This window comes from Kogia breviceps, chromosome 12 (assembly GCF_026419965.1).
Source record: "Kogia breviceps isolate mKogBre1 chromosome 12, mKogBre1 haplotype 1, whole genome shotgun sequence".
Classification (NCBI taxonomy): domain Eukaryota; kingdom Metazoa; phylum Chordata; class Mammalia; order Artiodactyla; family Physeteridae; genus Kogia; species Kogia breviceps.
Genome location: NC_081321.1, coordinates 51,486,062 through 51,513,253, shown reverse-complemented (window position 1 = coordinate 51,513,253; position 27,192 = coordinate 51,486,062). Strand labels below are relative to the sequence as shown.

Here is a 27,192-nt window from a genome sequence, read left to right as displayed (position 1 = left end):
CTCTTTCTCCCCCGACCTCCTTTCCGCTGCTGCCCCCAGGAGGCCGCCGGCGACAGACACACTCGCACACGCACCCGGAGGAACCGCGCCCCCGGAGGCCGTAAAGTTGCCGGCACGTTCACGGCCCGCGGCTCCCCGCCACCTGGGGAGCTAGCTACGGGCGGCAGCGGCCGGGGCGGCCGCGCGGGGCTCGGCGAGGCGGGGCAGGGCTCTCGGGAGGGGTCGGCTCGGCAGCGCGTTCCCTTCTCCGCCCTCTCCCCCTGCCGGCGCGGTGAGGAAGCGCCGCGCTCGTCCGGGAAGATGGACGCCTCTTGTGGCCAACCGCAGCCCGGCCCTGCGCGCCGAGCCCGGCGGCTGTGGGCAACGCCCCCAGCGCTTCCCGGAGCTGCGCAGCCCCAGCAGCTGGCAAACCCCTCCCGACCCGGCGGTCTGTCTTTGGCCGAGGGTGAGCGCTGTGGTGGGGCTCTTTTCAGTGTCCAGTGGAGAAATCCAGACTTTGGATGTCTCCATGGAAGAAAAGGATGTCACTCCAAACCCCAGAAGGAACACTGGAGACTGAATTGTGAACGTCTTGGCTGTTAAGAATCAAAGAAGAGCGAAGCTCTTTGATCAGGTAGAGAAAAATACCCATCTTGAACACCATTATTCTCCCCATCCTAGAAGCAGCTGGAGGGGGCTAGGATGGCGGGAAAGGCGTGGTGGGGAAACAGGTCACACTTAGGATGTCACCAGGTTTTGACGGACACATTTAGCGTTTGGGACCTTCCTTCTCCAATATTATGGGCCTGATTTACCAAAGTGATTTGTCCAAAGGCGTGTCCAGTATCAAATGTTTTCTCTGCTAGATCTAAAGAAGAGTAGGGACTTCGAGACTTTAATCATTCATTCATGAATCCAGTGATAAAATTTCTTACTGCGAACCAAACACCAAGTAAGAGCTAAGGATTCAGAGAGTAGAACCCTGCCCTAAAGGATCTCACCGTCTATTGTTGTACAAAGTAATTACAGGCGGTACTGTGATGCTATAAGAGAGCTACTGCCGGCTTTGGGAGCCCTGAAGAAAGAAAAGTGGACTGCATAAGAGGTTTGGGGAGAAGGGCTTCCAACAGGAGTGGTATTTGAACTGCATTTAAAGGGTGAGTAGTAAGTAGTTTGCCACCTTAGAGAGGGAAAGTGTTGCATTCCACGGAGAAGAAGGAGAATCCTTCTCTGGGAGAATTGCAAATGAGTTACAGGATGCCCTCCTCTAAAATACCAGATCTCTGATGGGAGGTGAAAAATATTTTAAAAATTTAAATATATGTGTGTTTCAAGCGGTAGTGTGTGCACATTGTTTTTAATTCTATGGCCTTTTAAAATTTGATTGTTAAACAAATCTTTTTACTTTATAATGACAGAATAGAATGTATGGAAAAAATGTAAAAAAAAAAGTTTTTTTCCACTTTGCCACACAGGAGGTTAACTACGGAATCGCAGACTGCCCTAATTTCACGTGGGGCTGTCTTATGTAAGAGTGTAGCATGAAGAGCCAGGATATTCCAAAGCAGAGGCTGAGAAGGAAGGCCAGGGCCAACTGGGAGAGGCCTCCTGTGCTGAGCTCTAGGACACAGTTCTGCAGACAGCAGGGAGCCTTTTAAGTTGAGAAGGGTCATGATCACATACATGTTTTATGAAGAAAAATGTTGGCAGCATGGACGGATGAGTTGGCTATGGGGGTGGAGAGACCAGAGGCAAGCAGCACACTCTGGCGATAATTGTAGTCAAATCTAAATGTGATTCATGTCATCCATCCATGGTGCTACTGGGATTTATTTCATATTTGCACTTGGTAAATACAACTTGGTGCAGAGAATGCACCCCCTGGGAATGAATTGTTGGCTGAGTTTAGACCTAAAGCACTGTAGTAGTTACAAGCCCCAAAGACAGTGTACCCAGAGGTGAATCATATCTCTGCTGCTTCCTAAGTGAGCTGATAAAAATTACTGCATCTCTTGGAGCCTCAGTCTCCTTATCTGTAAAATGGGTTAATGCCTAGTTCCTGGGAATGTTATAAGCACTTACTGAGATAATGCTTAAAAATTACAAGAACACCAGATCTTTGTACCTACTCAGTTATCTTTGTTACTGTTATCTCAACTTTAATCTTTGAGAGAAAGCTATTTAAAAATTGGAGACAATATCTTAATCATCTTTGATTTTATCATAGTGCCCAATAAACTGTCAATAAACTTTTTTTTTTTTTTGCGGTACGCTGGCCTCTCACTGTTGTGGCCTTTACTGTTGCGGAGCACAGGCTCCAGACACGCAGGCCCAGCGGCCATGGCTCACGGGCCCAGCCGCTCCGCGGCATGTGGGATCCTCCCGGACCGGGGCACGAACCTGCGTCCCCTGCATCAGCAAGCGGGCGCTCAACCACCGCGCCACCAGGGAAGCCCCCAAAAGGTTTTTTTTGTTTTGTTTTTTTGCAGTACGCGGGCCTCTCACTGTTGTGGCCTCTCCCGTTGAGGAGCACAGGCTCCGGACGCGCAGGCTCAGCAGCCATGGCTCACGGGCCCAGCCGCTCCACGGCACGTGGGATCTTCCCGGACCGGGGCACGTACCCTCGTCCCCTGCATCGGCAGGCGGACTCTCAACCACTGCGGCACCAGGGAAGCCCAGTTCTTCTTTTCATAGTTTTATCTCTTCAGGTTCTCCTTATCTTTCTCATATTTTGCCTCACAAAGCTTATATGGAGAATGCCTATGACTTAACATCCAGAAAGCCCCCTAGGGTCAGTCCAATTTGGGAGACAGTCAACGCTGAGTCTAATTCTGTGACTTTGCTCCCCCTTGTGGTAGCTGTTTTCTTAGCTATACAACAGGGATGGCTGCGCTTTGCCCCCTAAAACCTACCCCTCCCCTGCCACACTCTCATTCTTTAGGGGCAAGTGGTGAGAAATTTGGAGCGCCTGAAAGTGGGATCCATACTACAGATTAATTCACTCCATTATCTAATATTTTCCTTTTAGGACCACTCCAGATTTCCAGAAGTTAATTCATTATCTGATCATAAACTCTGGGAGTAGGTAGGAGAATGTACCTGGCTCCTTGCAGCCACAAAATAAATCATGCACCTTACTGCAGCATCACTTTGTCCTAGTGGTAAATAATTTAAATCATTTTAAAAGTTAAATACAAACACCTTAAGGACTCAATGCCAAATTCACACAATTTTTTTAGTTATAGTTTTAGTGTCTAAGAATTTCATGTCTGAGGTGGACCAGTCTGCTACTCCTCTTCATATAAGGAAAACGCTCTCCTCTGGCCGTTGGGGTGAAAAAGTTGATGAAGCCCTGCCTATATCCTAGGTTTTATTCTTGGATCCAGCCTGAGTATCAGAACACCAACTGTTGTGCATGCATATCTTATATTGTCTTGACTTTGGACCCTTTAGCTTCTCACATTGCTTGCAGTAGTGCTTTCCATGGACTACATTCTGGTATTGTGTCCTGGGGCAGAGTTTTATAAAGTATGAGCTTACCGTTGATCACCTACATCAGAATCACCTTGGGAGTCTGTTTGGAATTCAGACACATGGGAGCTCTTCTACACTTAAAGCCACACTTCTTGACTTCAATGCGCATACAAATCACCTGGGAATCTTGTTAAAATAAGGTTCTGATGCCTTCTGGAGTGACATCTGAGATCCTGCACGTCTAATAAGCTCCTAAGCCATGCCAATAATTTTGTCATAAAGACCATACTTGAAAAAAAAAAAAGACCATACTTGGAGGAGCAAAGACGCATAAGTCCAAATTTTGGCTGAGGGGAAAGTCCTCCGGTAATTCTTATGCTTGAGAATATTTGCCCAAGGCCCAAGGGCTATTTTAAAAAAAGAGCATCCTTATAAAAGATTTGCTACATTTACTCAAGTGATGCCGATGACACAAAGACTTTTTTTCAATTTAATGTATCTCTAAGAAACTGGACTGTTTTCACCTTCAAGATAATAAAACGTTTAACTTCTTCATCTGTAAAATGGGGATGGATAATAATTTCCCTAATAGGTTTGTGGGTTTCATAGGGATTAAATGTAAAATGTACATAAAGCACTTAGCACCAAGCCAGGCACATAGTAAGTGCTACATAAATGTTGCTTGTCCTTGTCATTGCCATTATTGTTTTGGTGCAGAAAGTTAACTTCCAAGTTTATACCAAACTGTTGCAATTGTGGAGGACCTTATAGTGTGTTTATCTGTGTCTTATTTACCTCCCTGTTTAAACCTCCTATGTTAATTGAGAATTTCTTTGTTCTTAATGGGTTTTTTTTTTTGTAGTTTATTGGTTTACTGTGTGTCTGTTTTTCTAATACACTACCTCAAATTTTTATAGAATGATTTCTATAGTCTATTCAGTTCTAATCAACAAATATTTATTGTCTGTTAAGCTGAACCATATGACAATGCAGATATTTGACCATTTTTTACATAATAAATGGCAATGCTGTATGACGCAACCCAATACTATCAGCTCACACTCTGCAATTAGTGTAAACAAAATTAAATAATAAAAACCCACTTCCGAATATCCAAGTGAAGACTCTGTTGAACCTGCCCAGATCTAGGGAAATCCCATTCACTCATAGGTTGGATTAATCCAGTGCAGTCTGCCAGGTAGTCAATCAAGAAATATTAAACACTGTTGTAAAAGAACCTTGGCCCATAATTTAACAGCAGCTTGTGGAAATGGACCATATAAATAGCCATTTTCCCTTTTCTGGCAACAGAGTAGTAAAGACAAGCTGTTAAAAGATCTTGCCAATTTCATTCTGATGCACTTTCCCTGGCAGGGAAGAGGGTAGAATGTTACAATTAAGATGAGTTTAGATGAGGGCTTGGGGGGGTCAATGCAAGAGATACTAAAGACAGTAGGAGAGAAAGGATGGAAAAGGAAGAGGTAAAGACACCAGTCACAGGGAGAGAAGCTGCAAAAGAGAACAATAAAATGAATGATTCTTCTAAAATGTTCATTTGTATAATTTAGCTCCCCTCCCCTCCAAAAAAATTCTTCTCCAATTTTCAAGAAAACTAAAGCTAAAATAAATCAGAGCTTGTAAACGTCTGTAATTTTCTTTGAATAAAACTGCCTTATAATATTTTTAACCATCTGCTTAAAATCACGTTTCCATTTTGCACAAATCGTTAAAATAGAATTTGCTTTGTTTAATCTCATATTCATAACTTCCAAACACCCACACATAACAGTCTTCTCATCAGAGTTACTATTTTCTGCTTTGAAATCCTACTACGACTTCCCATGTGGCTGCTGCACAATATAAGCAGAATATGAATATTCAATGAGCCTATTCTGATGCAAGTATTAAATCCCATCACTTAGACAAAAAAAAAAAAAAAAAACAGGTATTGTTACCCAGAGGAAAACAGCCAAAGTTAGGCGAGAAGTAGCAGCTTCAATTCAGTTGTCAGAATCAGAGATGGATTAATATGTAGAGCAAATGCTCATAAAAAGGTTGACTGTACCAAGAAATACATGCATCTCTAATGCTTATATTTTAGGAAATGAACGATAGACTCCTCCCCTTCTTGCCATTATACTTTGGCAGCAGACATTTTAAGACTGCCTAATTTTGTCTCCTCTTCTACAGAGAAACAAGTCTGCATACAGTTATTCCTCATTTTAGATATAGATATGCTCCTGGTGAGTATACCAGGGAAGTGGAAGGTTGGTAAATGGAATATTATTTAAATATAATGGAGACACTTGCTATTTAAAAGAATCTCAAGGTATAGCCTTTTGTAAATCAAAGAACATTTTTGGAAAACAATTATCATCTGCTCTAATTTTTTAATATAAAATTGAATTTTTTTGTAGTAGGTCTTTCTTTAAAGCAGTGGTTCTCAAACCAATTGGAACCAGTGTTGCCTTTAAATTTTTAAAAATTTATTTATTTTTTGAGCAGTTTTAGGATTACAGAGGGCAGAAAGCACAGAGAGCACTGGTATACTCCCTCACCCCTGCCACTTCCCCTTTATTAACACTTCCCTTATTATTAACATTTTGCATTTGTGTGGTACCTTTGTTACCATTATTGATATATTATTGATATATTATTATTAGCTAAAATCCATAGTTCACGTTAGGATTCACTCTTTGTGTTGCACATTCCATGGGTTTTGACAAATGTATAATGACTGCATTCACTAATATAGTAGCATACAGAATAGTTTTACTACCCTAATTGTCTCTTTTTTATAACAATATTTTTGTAACACCTCACTTAACTATCCTAAAGGAAAATGTATAGAAAATAAAATTTACCCATACTCATATTTTTCATTATGCAGTCAGTATATTATCCTACCTGTAAAATGAAGGAGAAATAAAAACAAAGTAAATCATGATGAAGTGATATAAATTTCAATATGTAAATACTTGGACCCAACTACATGAGAGGGATTGAAGTAGTCAGATAAATTTAGATACAAGAGAAGTAATAAGACCAGAAGATATTCCATACAAGATGTACAAACTTTATATGTCAATTATATCTCAATAAAACTGGGAAAAAAGAAAAAAAAAGATGTACAAGTCAATGAATACAAGTCAAAAGTATGCATGAATGTTAGAATAAAAACTAGCATACTCAATATATATAAAAAATACTGTGTGTTTAACAAGTAAAATGGAGTAAGACTAAAGTTTCAGATAACTTAAATCAATATTTCACATATATGAACGCCTGGTGGAATAATTCTTCATTGGTAGGAGACTGAGCTGAGCATTGTAGGACATCCAGCCTTGGACCTGTTCACTAAATGCTGACTTCGTCTCTGCTCTCTGAATATGGAGACAAATCAACTCCTGATACGTCCAGAAGCTTCCTATGGATCAATTCAGCTTCTGCTGAGAACCACTCTCTTAAAAGTCTAATGCGATTATAGGGACTGGTATCACTATTGTCTCCTTGGGGCTTTTCTTCTGAAAACCTTTTCCTGCCTCATCTTCTGAATTTTCCTTAAAAGAACTCAGAATTAGATGCATGTCTTATTTCACTTGCTGAAGGCAGCCATTCTTGACTGTGAGGAATTTTCACCCCAAGAGGTGTAATATGATCTGTTCTTGGGGCTTTTAAAGATATTATAATGTCTATATTCTTTTAAAATTTCCTTTTTTGTGCATGTTATATTTTGAAAAGTCTTACTACAGTAGTATATGTATATAATTTATTAAAAATAAACAGATATTGAGAATGAATGCTCAAATATTTTTACTGATGGGGTTAATAATAAAAAAAAGTTTGCAGATCCCTATCTATAAATACAGTCAAGATACAAAGTAGCAGATAGCACTTGTCTTTAACTTTGTCTTATCTGACATCCTTTCAGAATCCTGAAGTACTAACAGTGATCCTTACCTATTACTTGGCTAAGGTACATTTGGGACAGACCTAGGCTCCTTCATGATCAGCCTTCATGGCAATACAGCTTCATCTCTTACCATACCCCATCCCTTCCCTTGCTTCAGCTGCACTCCACCTCTCACTGCTCTTCAGATGCATTTTGTCTCTCTCACACCTTCACACTTCTGCACGTGCTGTTCCTTTGCTTGAAACTGTTGGGGAGGAAAACTTTTCCTCCACCCTCTTAGGTTGAATTTCTGGGGGCCTGTGAATTAAACTGACAAAAGGCAGATTGATAGGAGAAATAAGGTGTATTTGTACACTTAACAAAAGAAGTAGCTAGCTTGCTAAATGGTTAAAGTTAGAGGCTTATACACCTAACTTAGTAGGAGAAAAAAGAGGGAAGAACAGGCTTCTATAGAAAGAACAAATAAATTTCTTTAGGAAAAGAAAAATGGGTTTTTAGAAGAACAAACAAGAGATGAAAAAGTCTGGGATAATGTTTGGTTAGGCAGGTGAGAGTGGTCTTTCTATCTTCTTCATGGCCATGAAACGCCCTGGAGAGGGGATTTATGGCAGCCTTGTTTCCCAGAAGCTTCTGCTTTTAGTCAGATAAGTGAAGCTCCAAGAAGGCTCTTTCTGCATCTGTTGAATTTCAGATGTTTTCAGCTTAAAATAATCTTCATATCAACTCTGGGGTTGTGAGTGGGTCGCCATAGAATACACACACTCATACACATGTGAGCACACTGTACCTGCCCCTCTCCCATCCTTTGCCTGGCTAACATCTCAACCTTCATAACTCACCTAGAGCATCATCCTGGAAAAAGCTTCCCCCCAACACCTTCTCCCAGGCCACATTAAGTCCCCTTCTCATGTCCCCCCACCCCACCCTGAACCAGCACCTTGTGCTTTCTTTGGGCAGAGCACTTACCACTCTATGTTCTGATTTATCTATTTGTCTGATCACCCTTCTGATCCGTATGGTAATGGAGCATGCTTGAATACTGTTCCTGGCATATAGTAGATGCTCAATAAATGTCTGTTGAAAAACATGAATGAATAATGACATCATTTGACAGATTGCATAATTTGGACATTGTGTTGCTCTTCAGTGGAAATTCCTTGTATCTGAGGATCTTCCTTCATTAATTTTGATGAGGTCAAATTATCAAAATGAAGAATGATGAATGAAAATAAAAGATGGAGTTATGACACCAAGAATGAAAGTAAGAAGATTGCCTTTTAGCTGAGACACCTTTAGGCGAAGTCTCTGAGAGTAAGATCTGCTAAGTTTGAGGCAGCCACGGTGTAATGGAAAGAGCCCTGGATTTAGAGGAGACCTGGGCTTGGGTTCCAGTTCTGTTGGTTTGACCTCTCTGACCTTTTGTTTTCTTGCTTATGAAATGTTGGAAAGAATATGTAATTTAAGAGCTGGAGAGAGAGAGAATGTATTTGAAATGACGTCATAAACTCTAGAGCTCTGTACAAAGTGTGAAGTAACCTGTGAAGGCAGCCCAGGAGAACCTGACTTAATCAGAGACAGAGAGTCCAGTGTGTTCAGACAGTGGGAGCATCTCCTGTGGGGGAACATGATGGGACATCAGGCCCTCCAGCCGTCCACTCGGGCTGGGAATGAACCCTTCAATTTCAAACTGGGTTCACTGGCTTCCTGGAAACACCAGCTGAGTTGCATAAACCCAGGGCAGCCTATCTGGGTCAAATTGAGGTTCCCAGATCCACTTGTTTACCCAGTTTGGATACAGCAATTAGCTGTGGATTAGTGCCACAGATCACAGTGGGGTACAAGGAGGCAGAGCAAGTAACTGCCCAAGTGGTGTGACTGAGGGGACCCCCCGGGAAGCTCTCTGGTCAAAATGGCTTCCCTACTGGCCTCTCCCCAGTGCTTGAAATTCCTACATTACTCCATCTCTTTGATGGGGTCTGGCAGTCCATTTGGAATAAGAAAACTGTGACTAGAATCTGTTATTATTAACTAAGTCTCCACAGAGATCTTTGTTTTCCTTCCCACAACAGCAATAACAACAGCAACAGCAACAACAGCAACAGCAGCAACAACAGCAGCAGCAACAACAGCAACAATAGCAACTACAACAGCAGCAGCAACAGCAACAGCAGCAGCAACAGCAACAACAACAGCACCAACAGCAGGGAACACTCGTTCAGACTTGTAATAGTGCAGCTCCAAGCAGTTTACATGCATAACTCATTTAATCTTCATCACAGCCTTGTGGGCTTGGTGCTATCATTATCAGCCCCATTTTATAGAGGAGGGTATTAAGACACAGAGGGTGACAAGTTTTGTTTTGTTTAATATTTACTTATTTATTTATTTTTTATTTTTATTTTTTCGTAAGAGTCCAGTACTTTTCTTTTTTTTTTCTTTTTTTTTAACATCTTTATTTGAGTATAACTGTTTTACAATAGTGTGTTAGTTTCTCCTTTACAACAAAGTGAATCAGTTATACATATACATATGTTCCCATAACTCTTCCCTCTTGTGTCACCCTCCCTCCCACCCTCCCTATCCCACCCCTCTAGGTGGTCACAAAGCACAGAGGTGAACTCCCTGTGCTATGCTGCAGCTTCCCACTAGCTATCTAATTTACATTTGGTAGTGTGTATATGTCCCTGCCACTCTCTCACATCGTCACAGCTTACCCTTCCCCCTCCCCATATCCTCAAGTCCATGCTCTAGTACGTCTGTGATTTATTCCCATCCTACCACTAATCTCTTCATGACATTTTTTTTTTTTTAGATTCCATATATATGTGTTAGCATACGCTATTTGTTTTTATCCTTCTGACTTACTTCACTCTGTATGACAGATTCCAGGTCTATCCACCTCATTACAAATAACTCAGTTTCATTTCTTTTTATGGCTGAGTAGTATTCCATTGTATATATGTGCCACATCTTCCTTATCCATTCATCTGTTGATGGACACTTAGGTTGTTTCCATGTCCTGGCTATCGTAAATAGAGCTGTAATAAACATTTTGGTACATGACTCTTTTTGAATTATGGTTTTCTCAGGGTATATGCCCAGTAGTGGGATTGCTGGGTCATATGGTAGTTCTATTTGTAGTTTTTTAAGGAACCTCCATACTGTTCTCCATAGTGGCTGTATCATTTTACATTCCCACCAACAGTGCAAGTGTTCCCTTTTCTCCACACCCTCTCCAGCATTTATTGTCTCTAGAGTTTTTGATGATGGCCAATCTGACCGGTGTGAGATGATATCTCATTGTAGTTTTGATTTGCATTTCTCTAATGATTAATGATGTTGAGCATTCTTTCATGTGTTTGTTGGCTATCTGTATATCTTCTTTGGAGAAATGTCTATTTAGTTCTCCTGCCCATTTTTGGATTGGGTTGTTTGTTTTTTTGTTGTTGAGCTGCATGAGTTGCTTATAAATTTTGGATATTAATCCTTTGTCAGTTGCTTCATTTGCAAATATTTTCTCCCATTCTGAGGGTTGTCTTTTGGTCTTGTTTATGGTATCCTTTGCTGTGCAAAAGCTTTTAAGTTTCATTAGATCCCATTTGTTTATTTTTGTTTTTATTTCCATTTCTCTAGGAGATGGGTCAAAAAGGATCTTGCTGTGATTGATGTCGTAGAGTGTTCTGCCTATGTTTTCCTCTAAGAGTTTGATAGTGTCTGGCCTTACATTTAGGTCTTTAACCCATTTTGAGTTTATTTTTGTGTATGGTGTTAGGGAGTGTTCTAATTTCATACTTCTACAGGTAGCTGTCCAGTTTTCCCAGCACCACTTATTGAAGAGGCTGTCTTTTCTCCACTGTGTTTCCTTCCCTCCTTTATCAAAGATAAGGTGACCATATGTGTGGGGGTTTATCTCTGGGCTTTCTATCCTGTTCCATTGATCTATATTTCTGTTTTTGTGCCAGTACCATACTGTCTTGATTACTGTGGCCTTGTAGTATAGTCTGAAGTCAGGGAGCCTGATTCCTCCAGCTCCATTTTTCGTTCTCAAGATTGCTTTGGCTATTCGGGGTCTTTTGTGTTTCCATACAAATTGTGAAATTCTTTGTTCTAGTTCTGTAAAAAATGCCAGTGGTAATTTGATAGGGATTGCATTGAATCTGTAGATTGCTTTGGGTAGTAGAGTCATTTTCACAATGTTGATTCTTCCAATCCAAGAACATGGTATATTTCTCCACCTATTTGTATCATCTTTAATTTCTTTCGTCAGTGTCTTATAGTTTTCTGCATACAAGTCTTTTGTCTCCTTAGGTAGGTTTATTCCTAGATATTTTATTCTTTTTGTTGCAATGGTAAATGGGAGTGTTTTCTTAATTTCATTCTCAGATTTTTCATCATTAGTGTATAAGAATGCCAGAGATTTCTGTGCATTAACGTTGTATCCTGCTACTTTACCAAATTCATTGATTAGTTCTAGTAGTTTTCTGGTAGCATCCTTAGTATTCTCTATGTATAGTATCATGTCATCTGCAAACAGTGACAGCTTTACTTCTTCTTTTCCGATTTGGATTCCTTTTATTTCTTTATTTTCTCTGATTGCTGTGGCTAGAACTTCCAAAACTATGTTGAATAAGAGTGGTGAGAGTGGGCAACCTTGTCTTGTTCCTGATCTTAGTGGAAATGGTTTCAGTTTTTCACCATTGAGGACGACGTTGGCTGTGGGTTTGTCATATATGGCCTTTATTATGTTGAGGGAAGTTCCCTCTATGCCTACTTTCTGCAGCGTTTTTATCATAAATGGGTGTTGAATTTTGTCAAAAGCTTTCTCTGCATCTATTGAGATGATCATATGGTTTTTCTCCTTCAGTTTGTTGATATGGTGTATCACGTTGATTGATTTGCGTATATTGAAGAATCCTTTCATTCCTGGAATAAACCCCACTTGATCATGTGTGTGATCCTTTTAATGTGCTGTTGGATTCTGTTTGCTAGTATTTTGTTGAGGATTTTTGCATCTATGTTCATCAGTGATATTGGCCTATAGTTTTCATTCTTTGTGACGTCTTTGTCTGGTTTTGGTATCAGGGCCTCGTAGAATGAGTTTGGGAGTGTTCCTACCTCTGCTATCTTTTGGAAGAGTTTCAGAAGGATAGGTGTTAGCTCTTCTCTAAATGTTTGATAGAATTCGCCTGTGAAGCCATCTGATCCTGGGCTTTTGTTTGTTGGAAGATTTTTAATCACAGTTTCAATTTCAGTGCTTGTGATTGGTCTGTTCATATTTTCTATTTCTTCCTGGTTCAGTCTTGGCAACTTGTGCATTTCTAAGAATTTGTCCATTTCTTCCAGGTTGTCCATTTTATTGGCATAGAGTTGCTTGTAGTAATCTCTAACAATCTTTTGTATTTGTGCAGAGTCAGTTGTTACATCTCCTTTTTCATTTCTAATTCTATTGATTTGAGTCTTCTCCCTTTTTTTCTTGATGAGTCTGGCTAATGGTTTGTCAATTTTATTTATCTTCTCAAAGAACCAGCTTTTACTTTTATTGATCTTTGCTATTGTTTCCTTCATTTCTTTTTCATTTATTTCTGATCTGATCTTTATGATTTCTTTCCTTCTGCTAAATTTGGGGGTTTTTTGTTCTTGCTTCTCTAATTGCTTTAGGTGCAAAGTTAAGTTGTTTATTCGAGATGCTTCCTGTTTCTTAAGGTATGATTGTATTGCTATAAACTTCCCTCTTAGAACTGCTTTTGCTGTATCCCATAGGTTCTGGGTCGTCGTGTCTCCATTGTCATTTGTTTCTAAGTACTTTTTGATTTCCTCTTTGATTTCTTCAGTGATCACTTCGTTATTAAGTAGTGTATTGTTTAGCCTCCATGTGTTTGTATTTTTTACAGATCTTTTCCTGTAATTGATATCTAGTCTCATAGCGTTGTGGTCAGAAAAGATACTTGATACGATTTCAATTTTCTTAAATTTGCCAAGGCTAGATTTGTGACCCAAGATATGATCTATCCTGGAGAATGTTCCATGGGCACTTGAGAAAAATGTGTATTCTGTTGTTTTTTGATGTAATGTCCTATAATTATCAAGTAAATCCATCTTGTATAATGTATCATTTCAAGCTTGTGTTTCCTTATTTATTTTCATTTTGGATGATCTGTCCATTGGTGACAGTGGGGTGTTAAAGTCCCCTACTATGATTGTGTTACTGTCAATTTCCCCTTTTATGGCTGTTAGTATTTGCCTTATGTATTGAGGTGCGCCTATGTTGGGTGCATAAATATTTACAATTGTTATATCTTCTTCATGGATCGATCCCTTGATCATTATGTAGTGTCCTTCTTTGTCTCTTGTAATAGTTTTATTTTAAAGTCTATTTTGTCTGATATGAGAATTGCTACTCCAGCTTTCTTCTGATTTCCATTTGCATGGAATATCTTTTTCCATCCCCTCACTTTCAGCCTGTAAGTGTCCCTAGGTCTGAAGTGGGTCTCTTGTAGACAGCATATATATGGGTCCTGTTTTTGTATCCATTCAGCCAGTCTGTGTCTTTTGGTGGGAGCATTTAATCCATTTACATTTAAGGTAATTATTGATATGTGCATTCCTATTACCATTTACTTAATTGTTTCAGGTTGTTCTTGTAGGTCTTTTCCTTCTCTTATGTTTCTTGCTTAGAGAAGTTCCTTTAGCATTTGTTGTAAAGCTGGTTTGGTGGTGCTGAACTCTCTCAGCTTTTGCTTGTCTGTAAAGGTTTTAATTTCTCCATCAAATCTGAATGAGATCCTTGCTGGGTAGAGTAATCTTGGTTGTAGGTTTTTTTCCTTCATCACTTTAAATATGTCCTGCCACTCCCTTCTGGCTTGTAGAGTTTCTGCTGAAAGATCAGATGTTAGCCTTATGGGGATTCCCTTGTGTGTTATTTATTGTTTTCCCCTTGCTGCTTTTAATATGTTTTCTTTGTATTTAATTTTTGACAGTTTGATTATTATGTGTCTCGGCGTGTTTATCCTTGGGTTTATCCTGTATGGGACTCTCTGTGCTTCCTGGACTTGGTTGACTATTTCCTTTCCTATATTAGGGAAGTTTTCAACTATAATCTCTTCAAATATTTTCTCAGTCCCGTTCTTTTTCTCTTCTTCTTCTGGGACCCCTATGATTCGAATGTTGGTACGTTTAATGTTGTCCCAGAGATCTCTGAGACTCTCCTCAGTTCTTTTCATTCTTTTTTCTTTCTTCTGCTCTGCAGTAGTTATTTCCACTATTTTATCTTCCAGGTCACTTATGCGTCCTTCTGCCTCAGTTATTCTGCTACTGATCCCGTCTAGAGTATTTTTCATTTCATTTATTGTGTTGCTCATCGTTACTTGCTTCCTCTTTATTTCTTCTAGGTCCTTGTTAACTGTTTCTTGCAATTTGTCTATTCTATTTCCAAGATTTTGCATCATCTTCACCATCATTATTCTGAATTCTCTTTCAGGTAGACTGGCTATTACCTCTTCATTTGTTAGGTCTGGTGTGTTTTTATCTTGTTCCTTCATCTGCTGTGTGTTTTTCTGTCTTCTCATTTTGCTTATCTTACTGTGTTTGGGGTCTCCCTTTTGCAGGCTGCAGGTTCGTAGTTCTATCTATTTTTGGTGGCTGTCCCCAGTGGCTGAAGTTGGTTCAGTGGGTTGAGCAGGTTTCCTGGTTGGGGGGACCAGTGCCCCTGTTCTGGTGGATGAGGCTGGATCCCGTCTCCCTGGTGGGCAGGTCCACGTCTGGGGGCGTGTATGGGGATGTCGGTAGCCTTACTGTGATTCTAGGCAGCCTCTCTGCTAATGGATGGGGCTGTAGACCTGTCTCGCTCTTTGTTGGGTATAGGGTGTCCAGCACTGTTCGTTGCTGGTCCTTGAGTGAAGCTGGGTCTTGGTATTGAGATGGAGATCTCTGGGAGATTTTCGCCGTTTGATATTACGTGGAGCTGAGAGGTCTCTTGTGGACCAGTGTCCTGAGGTTAGTTCTCCCACCTCAGAGACACAGCCTTGACACCTGGCTGGAGTGCCAAGAGCCTTTAATCCACACGGCTCAAAACAAAAGGGAGAAAATAAATAGAAAGGCAAGAAAGGAAGGAAGAAAGGAGGAAGGGAGGGAAGGAAGGAAGAAAGGAAGGGAGGGAGGAAGAAAGGAAGGGAGGAAGGAAGGAGGGAATAAAGAAAGGAAGGGAGGGAGGAAGAAAGGAAGGGAGGAAGGAAGGAGGGAATAAAGAAGGGAAGGGAGGGAGGAAGAAAGGAAGGGAGGAAGGAAGGAGGGAATAAAGAAGGGAAGGGAGGGAGGAAGAAAGGAAGGGAGGAAGGAAGGAGGGAATAAAGAAAGGAAGGGAGGGAGGAAGAAAGGAAGGAGGGAATAAAGGAAGGAAGGGAGGAAGGAAGGAAGGAGGGAAATAGGAAAGAAAGGAGGGAAGAAAGGAAGAAAGTAAGGGGAGAAGACAAAATAAAGTAGGGTAAAATACAATTATTAAAATAACAAAATAATTATTAAGAAGAAAAATTTCTATTAAAGAAAAAAAAAAAACCGAAAAAAAAAAAAAGGTCGGTCTAACCCCAGGACAAATGGTGAAAACAAAGCTACACAGACAAAATCTCACACAGCAGCACCCACATACACACTCACAAAAAGAAAAAAGGGGAAAATAATAGGATATCTTGCTCCCAAAGTCCACCTCCTCAACTTGGGATATTTCGCTGTCTATTCAGGTTTTCCACAGATGCAGGGCACTTCAAGCTGACTGTGGAGCTTTAACCCGCTGTTTCCGAGGCTGCTGGGAGGGACCTCCCCCTGTCTTTGTTCGCACAGCTCCTGGGGCTCAGCCCTGGACCTGGCCCCGCCTCTGCGCGCAGGTCGTCCAAGGGCGTCTGCCCTTCACTCAGAGAGGGCGGGGTCAAAGGAGCAGCATTAACGGAGCAGCTGATTCGTGGTCTCTGGCTCACTCAGGTTGGGGCGCGGGGGTGGGGGCACGGATGTGGGGCGAGTCCGCGGCGGCAGAGGCCGGTGTGACGCTGCACCGGCCCGAGGCGCACCGCACGTTTTCCCGGGGAAGCAGTCCCTGGATCCCGGGACCCTGGCGGTGGCGGGCTGCACAGGCTCCCGGGAGGGGCGGTGTGGAGAGTGACCTGTGCTCGCACACAGGCCTCTTGGTGGCGGCAGTAGCAACCCTAGCGTCCCACACCCGTCTCTGTTGTCCGTGCCGACAGCCGCAGCTCATGCCCGTTTCTGGAGCTCCTTTATGCGGTGCCCTTAATCCCCTTTCCTCGCGCCCCAGGAAGCGAAGAGGCAAGAAAAAGACTCTTGTCTCTTCGGCAGCTCCGCGCCCGTTTCTGGAGCTCCTTTAAGTGGCGCGCTTAAACCCCTCTCCTCGTGCAGCAGGAGGTAAAGAGGGAAGAAAAGGTCTCTTGCCTCTTCGGCAGCTCCAGACTTCTCCCGAACTCCCTCCCAGCCAGCCGTGGTGCACTAACCCCTTCAGGCTGTTTTCACTCTGCCAACTCCAGACCTTTCCCTGGGATCCGCCTGAGGCTCAGTTCCCAGCCCCGCCCGCCGCGGCGGGTGAGCAGACAAGCCTCTCGGGCTGGTGAGTGCTGATCGGCACTGATCCTCTGCGGAATCTCTCCGCTTTGCCCTCCGCACCCTGTTGCTGCCTTCTCCTCCGTGGCTCCGAAGCTTCCCCCTCTGCCACCAGCAGTCTCCGCCCGCGAAGGGGCTTCTAGTGTGTGGAAACCTTTCCTCCTTCACAGCTCCCTCCCACTGGTGCAGGTCCCGTCCCTATTCTTTTGTCTCTGTTTTTTCTTTTTTCTTTTGCCCTACCCAGGTACGTGGGGAGTTTCTTGCCTTTTGGGAGGTCTGAGGTCTTCTGCCAGCGTTCGGTGGGTGTTCTATAGGAGAAGTTCCATGTTTAGATGTATTTCTGATGTATCTGTGAGGAGGAAGGTGATCCCCGCGTCTTACTCTTCCGCCATCTTCTCGCTCCCCCCTTACTTATTTATTTTTGACTGTGTTGGATCTTAGTTGCAGCACGTGGGATCTTTTCGCTGGGGCGTGCAGGCTCTTTGTTGTGGTGTGCAGGCTTCTCTCTAGTTGTGACGCCCAGGCTCCAGAGCGTGTGGGCTCAGTAGTTGTGGTGCGTGGGCTCTCTAGTTGTGGTGCGTGGGCTCAGTAGTTGCGGTGCGCAGGCTTAGTTGCTCTGCAGCATGTGGGATCTTAGTTCCCGACCAGGGATTGAACCTGTGTCCCCTGCATTGGAAGGTGGATTCTTAACCACTGGACAACCAGGGAAGTCTCAAGGGTGACAAGTCTTTCCCAAGGACATATAGCTAGTAAGTAGCAAAGCTGGAATCAGAATCAGGGCAGTCTAGCTCTAATACTTAACCACTAAGCTGTTGCCTATATATTTGTGGCAATGGAACAGAGTATGCAACAGTTTCCTAATTCCCTGTTAACAACTGGTCCCCAATCCCCACTTTTATTGGAGAGATTGTGTTTGCTTTCTTTTTAATGTTAATATTATAGAATAGGGGAAAATAACCCTCCCCTCAGTGCTCCCAGGGAAATAGTGATTAGATGTCATGATTTAGCCCATAAAGTCTCCTCTGAAGAAAGCAAAAAAGAGGCCGAACCTCTCTTCCCCTTTCCCCCCAAAACACTTTGCTCTCTTTTCAGTGGTCACCCACTTGTATGGACAGCAGCTCAGGGGCAGGTAGAAGACGGCCCCTCTCTCATCTGCCCCCAAAGGCCTGTGAATGGAGCCAGTTCTGAGCCCTGGGCCATTTACATCCTTGAAGGCAGAGGGCGAGGGAGAGCCAGGAATACGTAGGATTCCTGGTGGTCTTGTTTCAAGAAATAAAAAGAGGCTAAAGACTTTGGGCTAGTCTCTGCCTTTTTGTGTCCCTTAATTTCTATCTAATTGTAATAGAAAAACATCGAAATAAAGTCTGGCTCTGCAGGGGAAGTCACACCTAAATCTGGCAGATTCTGAAATACTTGGTCCTTGTATTAGTTAGGGTTCTCCAAAGAAACAGAAAAAAAGTGTATGTATTAAAAGGTACTTAGGGCTTCTCTGGCAGTGCAGTGGTTGAGAGTCCGCCTGCCAATGCAGGGGACAGGGGTTCGTGCCCCTGTCCGGGAAGATCCCACATGCCACGGAGCGGCTGGGCCTGTGAGCCATGGCTGCTGAGCCTGTGTGTCTGGAGCCTGTGCTCCACAACGGGAGAGGCCCACGTACCACAAAAACAAACAAACAAACAAACAAACAAACAAAAAAGGTACTTATTATGAAGGATCAATGCTCATGTGATTATGAAGGCTGAGAAGGCCCATGATCTGCTGTCTGCAAGTTGGAGACCCAGGAAAGCCATGGTATGGTTCTAGTCCAAACCCAATGGCCTGAGGACTAAAGGAGCAAATTATTTAAGTCCCAATCTGAGCCCAAAGGCCCAAGAACCAGGAGTGCCAACTTCTGAGGACAGGAGTAGAGGGATGTCCCAATTAAGCAGAAGGAGCAAACTCTCCATTCTGTGTACCAGAGGCCGGACTGGAATGCAGCGTTTTGCTTGGGAGAGCGGCTATGGGAGGACTTTGGCTGTGATGTAGAATTCCATTGCGTGTGTTCTTTGCCGACTGCCTCTTAAACTTACATTTGAGAAGTGCAGTCATGTAGCTGCAGGTCCCTGTAGTTTGTGCAGTTCATTAGTTTTCTACTGAATGACTATACCATATTTTATTTCTCTGTTCTCCTGTTGATGGACATTTATGCTGTTGGACAATTTTTGCTGTTATAAACAACGTTGCTATGAATAGTTTTGAATTTGTTTCCCGAGGCACACGTGCAAGTTTCTTATAGGGTGATGGGTTGATAGCCCACTGGGATAGTGAGTTTAAATGTGCAGCCAGGGCTTCCCTGGTGGCGCAGTGGTTGAGAGTCCACCTGCTGATGCAGGGGACACGGATTCGTGCCCCAGTCTGGGAGGATCCCACATGCCGCGGAGCGGCTGGGCCCGTGAACTATGGCCTCTGAGCCTGTCCGTCCGGAGCCTGTGCTCCACAACGGGAGAGACCACAACAGTGAGAGGCCCGCGTACAGCAAAAAAAAAATTTAAATGTGCAGCCAGGTTTTCAACTTAAGGGGAGTAGAATTGCCGATTGCAGGGTATATGCATCGTTAACTTTATTATATGTGCTAAATTGCTCTCCAATGTGGTTTTACCAGTTTAAACTCTTCCAGCAGTGCATGAAGGTACCCATTTTCCAACAAACTCAAATTTGACTTTAAAATGTTTGCCAATATGATGAGTCTAAAATGGTATCTCCTTTTTATTTCAATTTGCATTTCCCTGATTACTGGCAAGGATGAACATGTTTACATATGTTTATTGGCCATTTATCTTTCCTCTTCCTTGAATTGTATGGAAAATGTGAAACAATATAGGAGACAGTCCCCATTTGCACAGGACATGCTGCCTGTGAAAACATAATTGGAACCCGATAGGCCTTAATGGTTATTTAAGTAAGATTTATTCAATTTAAGTAAACTTAAGTGAAATTCACATGAGGAACTAATAAATTTATCACATTTAATAAAATATAAGTAATCATATTTGTCTTTTCACATTTAAAAGAATGAAAAACTACTAAAGTTCTGAGAAAGTTGAACACTGATTTTTGACAAAAATGTCCTACTCTTTAGATTTCTGATTGTACAGTCAGACTTCAATAACACAAACCCATTTTTCATTAAATGAACACATTCTAGATTCTAATCATTTCACGTAAAAAGAATGGAATGCTTCTAACAATAAGGATATAATCTTAATTTCTAGGTTGTAAAGGAAAGGGACTTAACATAATCATGCCTGGGCACTGGTGGCTGGGTGTTCTGCTCAGTGGTTCCGAAGCTTCAGTGTGGGATACAGTCGCTCACTCCAAAGACTTATCTGTCCAAATACCAACAGTCCTCCTTTATCCAGTCCCAGAGTCTCCTAAGGCTCCTTAGCTCAGAAATATCCGAAGCAAAGTCAGAAAAACCATGACGTTATTCGTGGGTTTAGATCGCCCTCTTCTGGCCAAAGCCTAAACTTGCACCGTGAAAGTAATTCACTTTCCACTGCCTACTATAATCATTGATAAAATGTTTCTCTATTTCTACTTTTGTAACCTAAACTCCCCCAAATATATATAACATGTAAAGATTCATAATGAACATACTTTACCTATCTATTATCTATTTTCCTGTCCACCGTCTAATACAACTGTCACAGGCAGATAGCTACAGATAGTAGGTGATAGAAAAGAGAAATGGAAAACAAACCAAGCTAAGTCTTTATGACATGGAAATCCCCTCAATAAGGTATTTTAAAGTGTTGTCAATTGATAACTTACCGTTGGCCTTGATGTCTTTCCTTATATTCCATTTATTCTGTACTTTTGTGTGTGTGTGTGGTACGCGGGCCTCTCACTGTTGTGGTCTCTCCTGTTGCGGAGCACAGGCTCCGGACGCGCAGGCTCGGCGGCCATGGCTCACGGGCCCAGCCACTCTGCGGCATGTGGGATCCTCCCAGACCAGGGCACGAACCCGTGTCCCCTGCATCGGCAGGCGGACTCTCAACCACTGCGCCACCAGGGAAGCCCTATTCTGTACCTTTTAATCCTGATATTTATCTAGTTCTCTGAAGTGATTTTTTTTCCTCCTCAAAGTGAAGTTGACTAAGCCCAAATCACAAGATTTATTATATCAGCTCATGTTTCTTTCCTTTCCTTTCCATTTATCCCTCCACTCTTTCCTACCATTCCTCCTTTTTTCCCTCCTTAAAAAAAACTTTTATAATTGCTTAAATGAATTTTAGTGCAATGCAAGGAATATTGGGGAACCCCAATATGGGGAAGATGATAGTCATCCATAATATATTCAGAGGGTTTCTCTATTTTTTATAATTGAAATATAGTTAATTTACAGTGTTGGGTTAGTTTCAGGTAAATAGAGAAGTGATTCAGATATGTGTGTGTGTATTCTTTTTCAGATTCTTTTTATTATAGGTTATTAGAAGATATTGAATATAATTCTCTGTGCTATATAGTACATCCTTGTTGTTTACCTAATTTATATATAGTAGTGTGTATATGTTAATCCCAACCTAATTTATCCCTCCTTGCCCTCTTTACCCCTTGGTAACCATAAATCTGTTTTCTATGACTGAGTCTACTTCTTTTGTAAATAAATTCATTTGTATCATTTTTTGTGATATCATATGATATCACATATGATATTTGTCTTTCTCTGTCTTACTTCACTTAATATGATAATCTCTAGGTCCATCCATGTTGCTGCAAATGACATTATTTCATTTCCTTTTTATGGCTGAGTAATATTCCATTGTGTGTGTGTGTGTGTGTGTGTGTGTGTGTGTGTGTATATATATATATATATATATACATATATATACACACCACATCTTTATCTATTCATTTGTCAATGGATATTTAAGTTGCTTCCATGTCCTGGTTATTGTAAATAGTGCTGCTATGAACATTAGGGTGCATGTATCTTTTCAAATTAGAGTTTTCTCTGGATATATGCCCAGGAGTGGAATTGCAGAATCATATGTAACTCTATTTTTAGTTTTTTAAGGAAACTTCATACTGTTTTCCATAGTGGTTGCACCAATTTACATTCTCACTAACAGTGTAGGAGGGTTCCCTTTTCTCCACACCCTCTCCAGATTTATTATTTGTAGACTTTAATGATGGCCATTCTGACTGGTGTGAGGTGATACCTCATTGTAGTTTTGATTTGCATTTCTCTCATAATCAGTAATATTGAGCATCTTTTCATGTGCCTGCTGGCCATCTGTATGCCTTCTTCAGAGAAATGTCTATTTAGATCTCCTGTCCAGTTTTTGATTTTTTTTTTTTTTTTTTTTGATGTTAAGCTGTATGAGCTGTTTGTATATTTTGGAAATTAAGCCCTTGCTGGTAGCATCGTTTGCAAATATTTTCTCCCAGTCCGTAGGTTGTAATTTCATTGTGTTTATGGTTTCCCTTGCTGTGCAAAAGCATTTAAGTTTAATAAGGTCCCATTTGTTTATTTTTGCTTTTGGTTCCTTTGCTTTAGGAGGTGGATACAAAAAAATATTGCTGCGATTTATGTCAAAGAGTGTTCTGCCCATGTTTTCCTCTCAGAATTTTATAGTATCTGGTCTTATATTTAGGTCTTTAATCCATTTTGAGTTTATTTTTGTATGTGGTGTTAGAGAGTATTCTAATTTCATTCTTTTACCTGTAGCTGTCCAGTTTTCCCAGCATCACTTATTGAAGAGGCTGTCTTTTCTCCATTGTATATTTTTGGCTCCTTTGTCATAGATTAATTGACCATAAGTGCATTAATTTATTTCTGGTCTGTTTATCCTATTCCATTGATCTATATGTCTGATTTTGTGCTAGTACCACACTGTTTTGATTACTGTAGCATTGTAGTGTAGTCCAAGGTCAGGGAGCATGATTCCTCTATTATTTTTGTTACTCATTAAGTTGAGCCAAGGTTTTGTTGGATTTACTTTTAATTAATTCATTTGTTTGTTTATTCATTTGGAAATAATTGCAAATGATGCAAAATTTATGCAATACCAAAATGTATACAGTGAGAAAAGTCTTTCACTTGTCAGCTTCCCTGCTGGGGGAGCAATCTCTAATGTCAATTCCTCAACACATATATTTTATAAGAGAAACCCTCTGCACATGCTTAACAAAATAAAGAGGAATTTCAGGGTGATGACATATTATGTTCCTCATTTAATAAGAGAAAAAAGCATATGCCCTCAAATGCCCTTCTGGCATTTTCTACTAATCCTTCCTACATACACTTTGAGTAGTTCTTCAAGTGGGTAGGAACCCAGCAACCTCATCGCCTGGGAAACTGTTAGAAATGCAAATTCTCAGCCCTCTCCCAGACCTACTGAATCAGAAACTCTGGGGGTGTTTTCCCAAACTCTTCAGGTGATTCTGATGTTTGCTAAAGTTTGAGAACAATGGCATTAGAATATCAATGCCTGAGACCCACCCCAGATTAGTGAACAGAATCACAAAGGTGGATAGTTTAAATTTTCCTCAGGTAATCCTAATGTACAGCTAGTATTAAGAACTTGGGCTTGCTTAACTGAAGACAACCTGAGTTTCACCTCACCTCATGCTTTTCTGATTCTTTACCTTTTCATCCTGTTATCATCTGCCTTGGGTCCCAGTCTTCACTCCCATTTTACAGATAAGAAAGCTGAGAGTCAAAGAGATTGAGCTACTTATTCCAGAAAAGTAACTAGATATTGGTAGAGCTAGTTCTCAAAATCAATGTCCTTGGAATCTCTTGTCAGCGCATTTTCTGTTTGTCATGCTGCCACCTCTAGTTAATTTGTACATGTTTTCTAAGAGGCTGTAAGCATTTAAGTGACTTATAAATGTCAGTTAGGAGATGACATCTAAATGTAGGGTGAATGAGTGAATGAATACAGGCCCTCTGCTTCTTCAAGTGGGTAAGAGTTCAACCATTTATCATAGACACACTGATCATGCTGTAAGTCAATCACTGAGCAACTAAACAATGGAAAATCAAGCTACCAAGTATTCAGAAAAGATGGGGTTAATGGATTTGATGTATAATTACAACATCTGGCATTTCACACTTTTTTGAATGGATTTGATCTCTAACACTATGGTGTTCCTAAGAGACTTCTCATAATTACCTATAGGTGCTGTCAATTTTAATTGGCTGTGTCCAAACTGGGTCTTCCTGCCAATTACTTCCATTTTTTTTTAATCTATAAAAGAGAACAATTGGTCCTGTTTTTATTCGCATCAAAGACATGACTTTGGGATGGAGGAAAACTCCTCTAAACATGAAAAACTTACCCTTTTACTCCATAAATAGAGCAAACATTCAGCTTAGAGTTTTCTTTCTAGTCTAATCCAAAAGTTGCTCCTTTTTTGAATTTGCATCACTTAATTCACTTAAGTAAAAAATAGATTTCAAGGTTGTGGATTTGTAGGACCCAGTTAGGATATCGTGGTTAAGCGTAAGCTCTGGAGCCCAACTTTCTGTGTTTGAGTCCAGCTCTTCCAGGTAATCATGGTGAACTCTTGGGCAGGACATGTACGTCTGACAAGCATTGCAAAACATGATTACTAATGAGATTTATGGGCCATTTATCTTTTTCTTTGGGACTAATACCATTTCTTTCCTTTGCCCATTTTTCTATTAGATTTTTTTTCTTTTTCTTTTGAATCACAGTTATTCATATATTCTAAATCCCAATCCTTTGTCAGTTATATTATTCACTACATATAACTTCTATTTGTAGATTTTCTTTTGCCCTCTCCTTATGGTGCCTTTTGATAACTGTAAAATTTATCAACTTTAAAAGAAATGGCTTCTGTTTATTGTATCATTTTAGATGAATCCTTCCCTTTCCTGAATTTAGAAAGTTATGTTTCCTATATTTCTAAAGAGTATGTATTGGTTAATAATTTTGCTTTTTCATACTTTCATCTTTAATCCACCTGGAATTTATTTTTGCATATGCTGTGAGACATAGTTTAATTTCATTTTTTCCCATGGGGATAGTCATCCCAAAACTACTTATTGAAAAGTACATTGTTTCCAATGATCTACAATGTCCCTATGTCACATAAGTTTGCATACCTTTCACTTCTTATTCATTCTTGCCTTGGCTACTCTTGATCTTTTACTGTTTTGAAGAATGTCTCTCAATTTGGTTCTTTTTAATTTTTCTTCAGGATTACATTCTGGGGATACATTTTTACCAGGACTACTGCAGAAATGATATGTCCTCAATGCATCCTTTCAGGAAGCACATGATATTTATTTCTCCTGTTACCAATAATATAAATATGATCACTTGGTTAAGTTGCTGTTTATCAGGTTTCTCAACTATAAACTATTATTTTTTCCCCTTGCAATTACTCTGAGACTATGTAAGTCTCCTGTTTCTTACCAGACTTTCACCCACTAGATTTAGAACGACTGGTCTAACCTATGAGGGAAAAGTGATCATCTTTGGTTTCATAGCAATGCATATGTCAGACTATGAAAAGGGGAACCATCAGTGAAAGTCAAATGTACTACTCAGGATGGGCTAGGTTATGCTTCTACAACAAACAACCCTCAAATCTCAGCAGCTTAACATAACAAAAGTTGATTTATTTTGTTCTCCATGTTCCTTTGGTTGTCAAGGGGTTTCTGCTCACTCAGGGACACAGTCCGACTGAGGTTCATCTTGACAAAGGCTTTCATAACTGCTGAGGTAGAAAAAGGGAACAAGGTCAATTGTGCATAGTCTCTTAAAGCTTCTACCTGGAAGTGAAACATCACCTCTACTACACATCACTGACCAAAGTAAACCTTCAAGTGGGGGCAGTGAGTACAATCCTATGATGTGCTCAGGAGAGTAGAACTGGAATGGTTGAACAGGCCGCAGGACTCAACACTATATATCCCAGAGTTCAGGTTTTAGCTAAATGGATTGCAGTAAATTGAACTGTTTTTCCCCATTTTTTCTCTCTTTTGGAAGGCAGAATGTGTTGATATACTCCTCCCTCCTCCCCACCCTCCTTGACTTCAGGTTTGGCCCTGTGACTGCTTTGACCAAATGGAACATGAGCAGAGTGACAGGATTTCAGCTCTGGGCAGAATCTTCAAAATCTAGGACAAGGGACTTCCCTGGTGCCCCAGTGACTAAGAATCCACCTTCCAGGGGCTTCCCTGGTAGCACAATGGTTAAGAATCCTCCTGCTAATGCAGGGGACACAGGTTCAAGCCCTGGTCCGGGAAGATCCCACATGCTGTGGAGCAACTAAGCCCGTGTGCCACAACTACTGAGCCTACACTCTAGAGCCCGCAAGGCACAACTACTGAGCCCACACGCACAACTACTGAAGCCCATGCGCCTAGACCCCATGCTCTGCAACAAGAGAAGCCACTGTAATGAGAAGCCTGCACACTGCAACGAGGAGTAGCCCCCACTCACCACAACTAGAGTAAGCCTGCACACAGCAACAAAGACCCAACACAGCCAAAAATAAATAAATTAAAAAAAAAAAAAAAAAGAATCCACCTTCCAATGCAGGGGATGTGGGTTCGATTCCTGGTGGGGAACTAAGATCCCACATGCTGTGGAGCAAGTAAGCCTGTGCGCCACAACTACTGAACCTGCATGCTCTAGACCCCGTGCACCACAACTAGAGAGCCCATGTGCCACAACTACTGAGCCCGCATGCTCTGCAGCCTGCACACCACAATGAAGAGCCCACGTGCTGCAATGAAAGATCCCACATGCTTCAACGAAGATCCCGTGGGCCTCAACTAAGACCCGATGCAGCCAAATAAAATAAAGAAATTAAAAAAACAACAAAAAAATCAACCTTCAAACTAAAAACAAAATAAAATAAAATCTAGGGCACAATTCATCCCAGTGTGTGGAAGTATTGCCCCTTTGCTATGGACTGAATGTTTGTGTCCCCCCCTCCCACCCCAAATTTATATGTTGAAGCCCTAACCCTCAATGTGATGGTATTTGGAGGTGAGACCTTTGGGAATAATTAAGTTTAGATGAAGTCATGAAGGCAGAGCTCTCATGATAGGATTAGTGTCCTTATAAGAAGAGGAGGAGACTGGAGCTTACTCTCTCTCTGCAATGTAGGGACACAGTGAGATGGTGGTCATCTGTAAGCCAGGAAGAGAGCTCTCACCAGAACCTGACCATGCTGGCAACCAGATCTTGGACATCTAGACTCCAGAA

At 41.3% G+C, this 27,192-nt stretch overlaps 1 long non-coding RNA gene across 2 annotated transcripts; it reads left to right on the top strand.

Moving 5' to 3' along the window:
• The first annotated feature begins 296 nt into the window (after nucleotides 1-296).
• Nucleotides 297-27,192, top strand: LOC136792208 (uncharacterized). 2 transcript variants are annotated; one of them, XR_010835674.1, is made up of 3 exons: nucleotides 297-613; nucleotides 1,000-1,136; nucleotides 27,094-27,192. It is a non-coding gene; the product is annotated as an uncharacterized lncRNA (long non-coding RNA). The 2 variants fall into 2 exon arrangements; XR_010835673.1 differs by lacking the exon at nucleotides 1,000-1,136.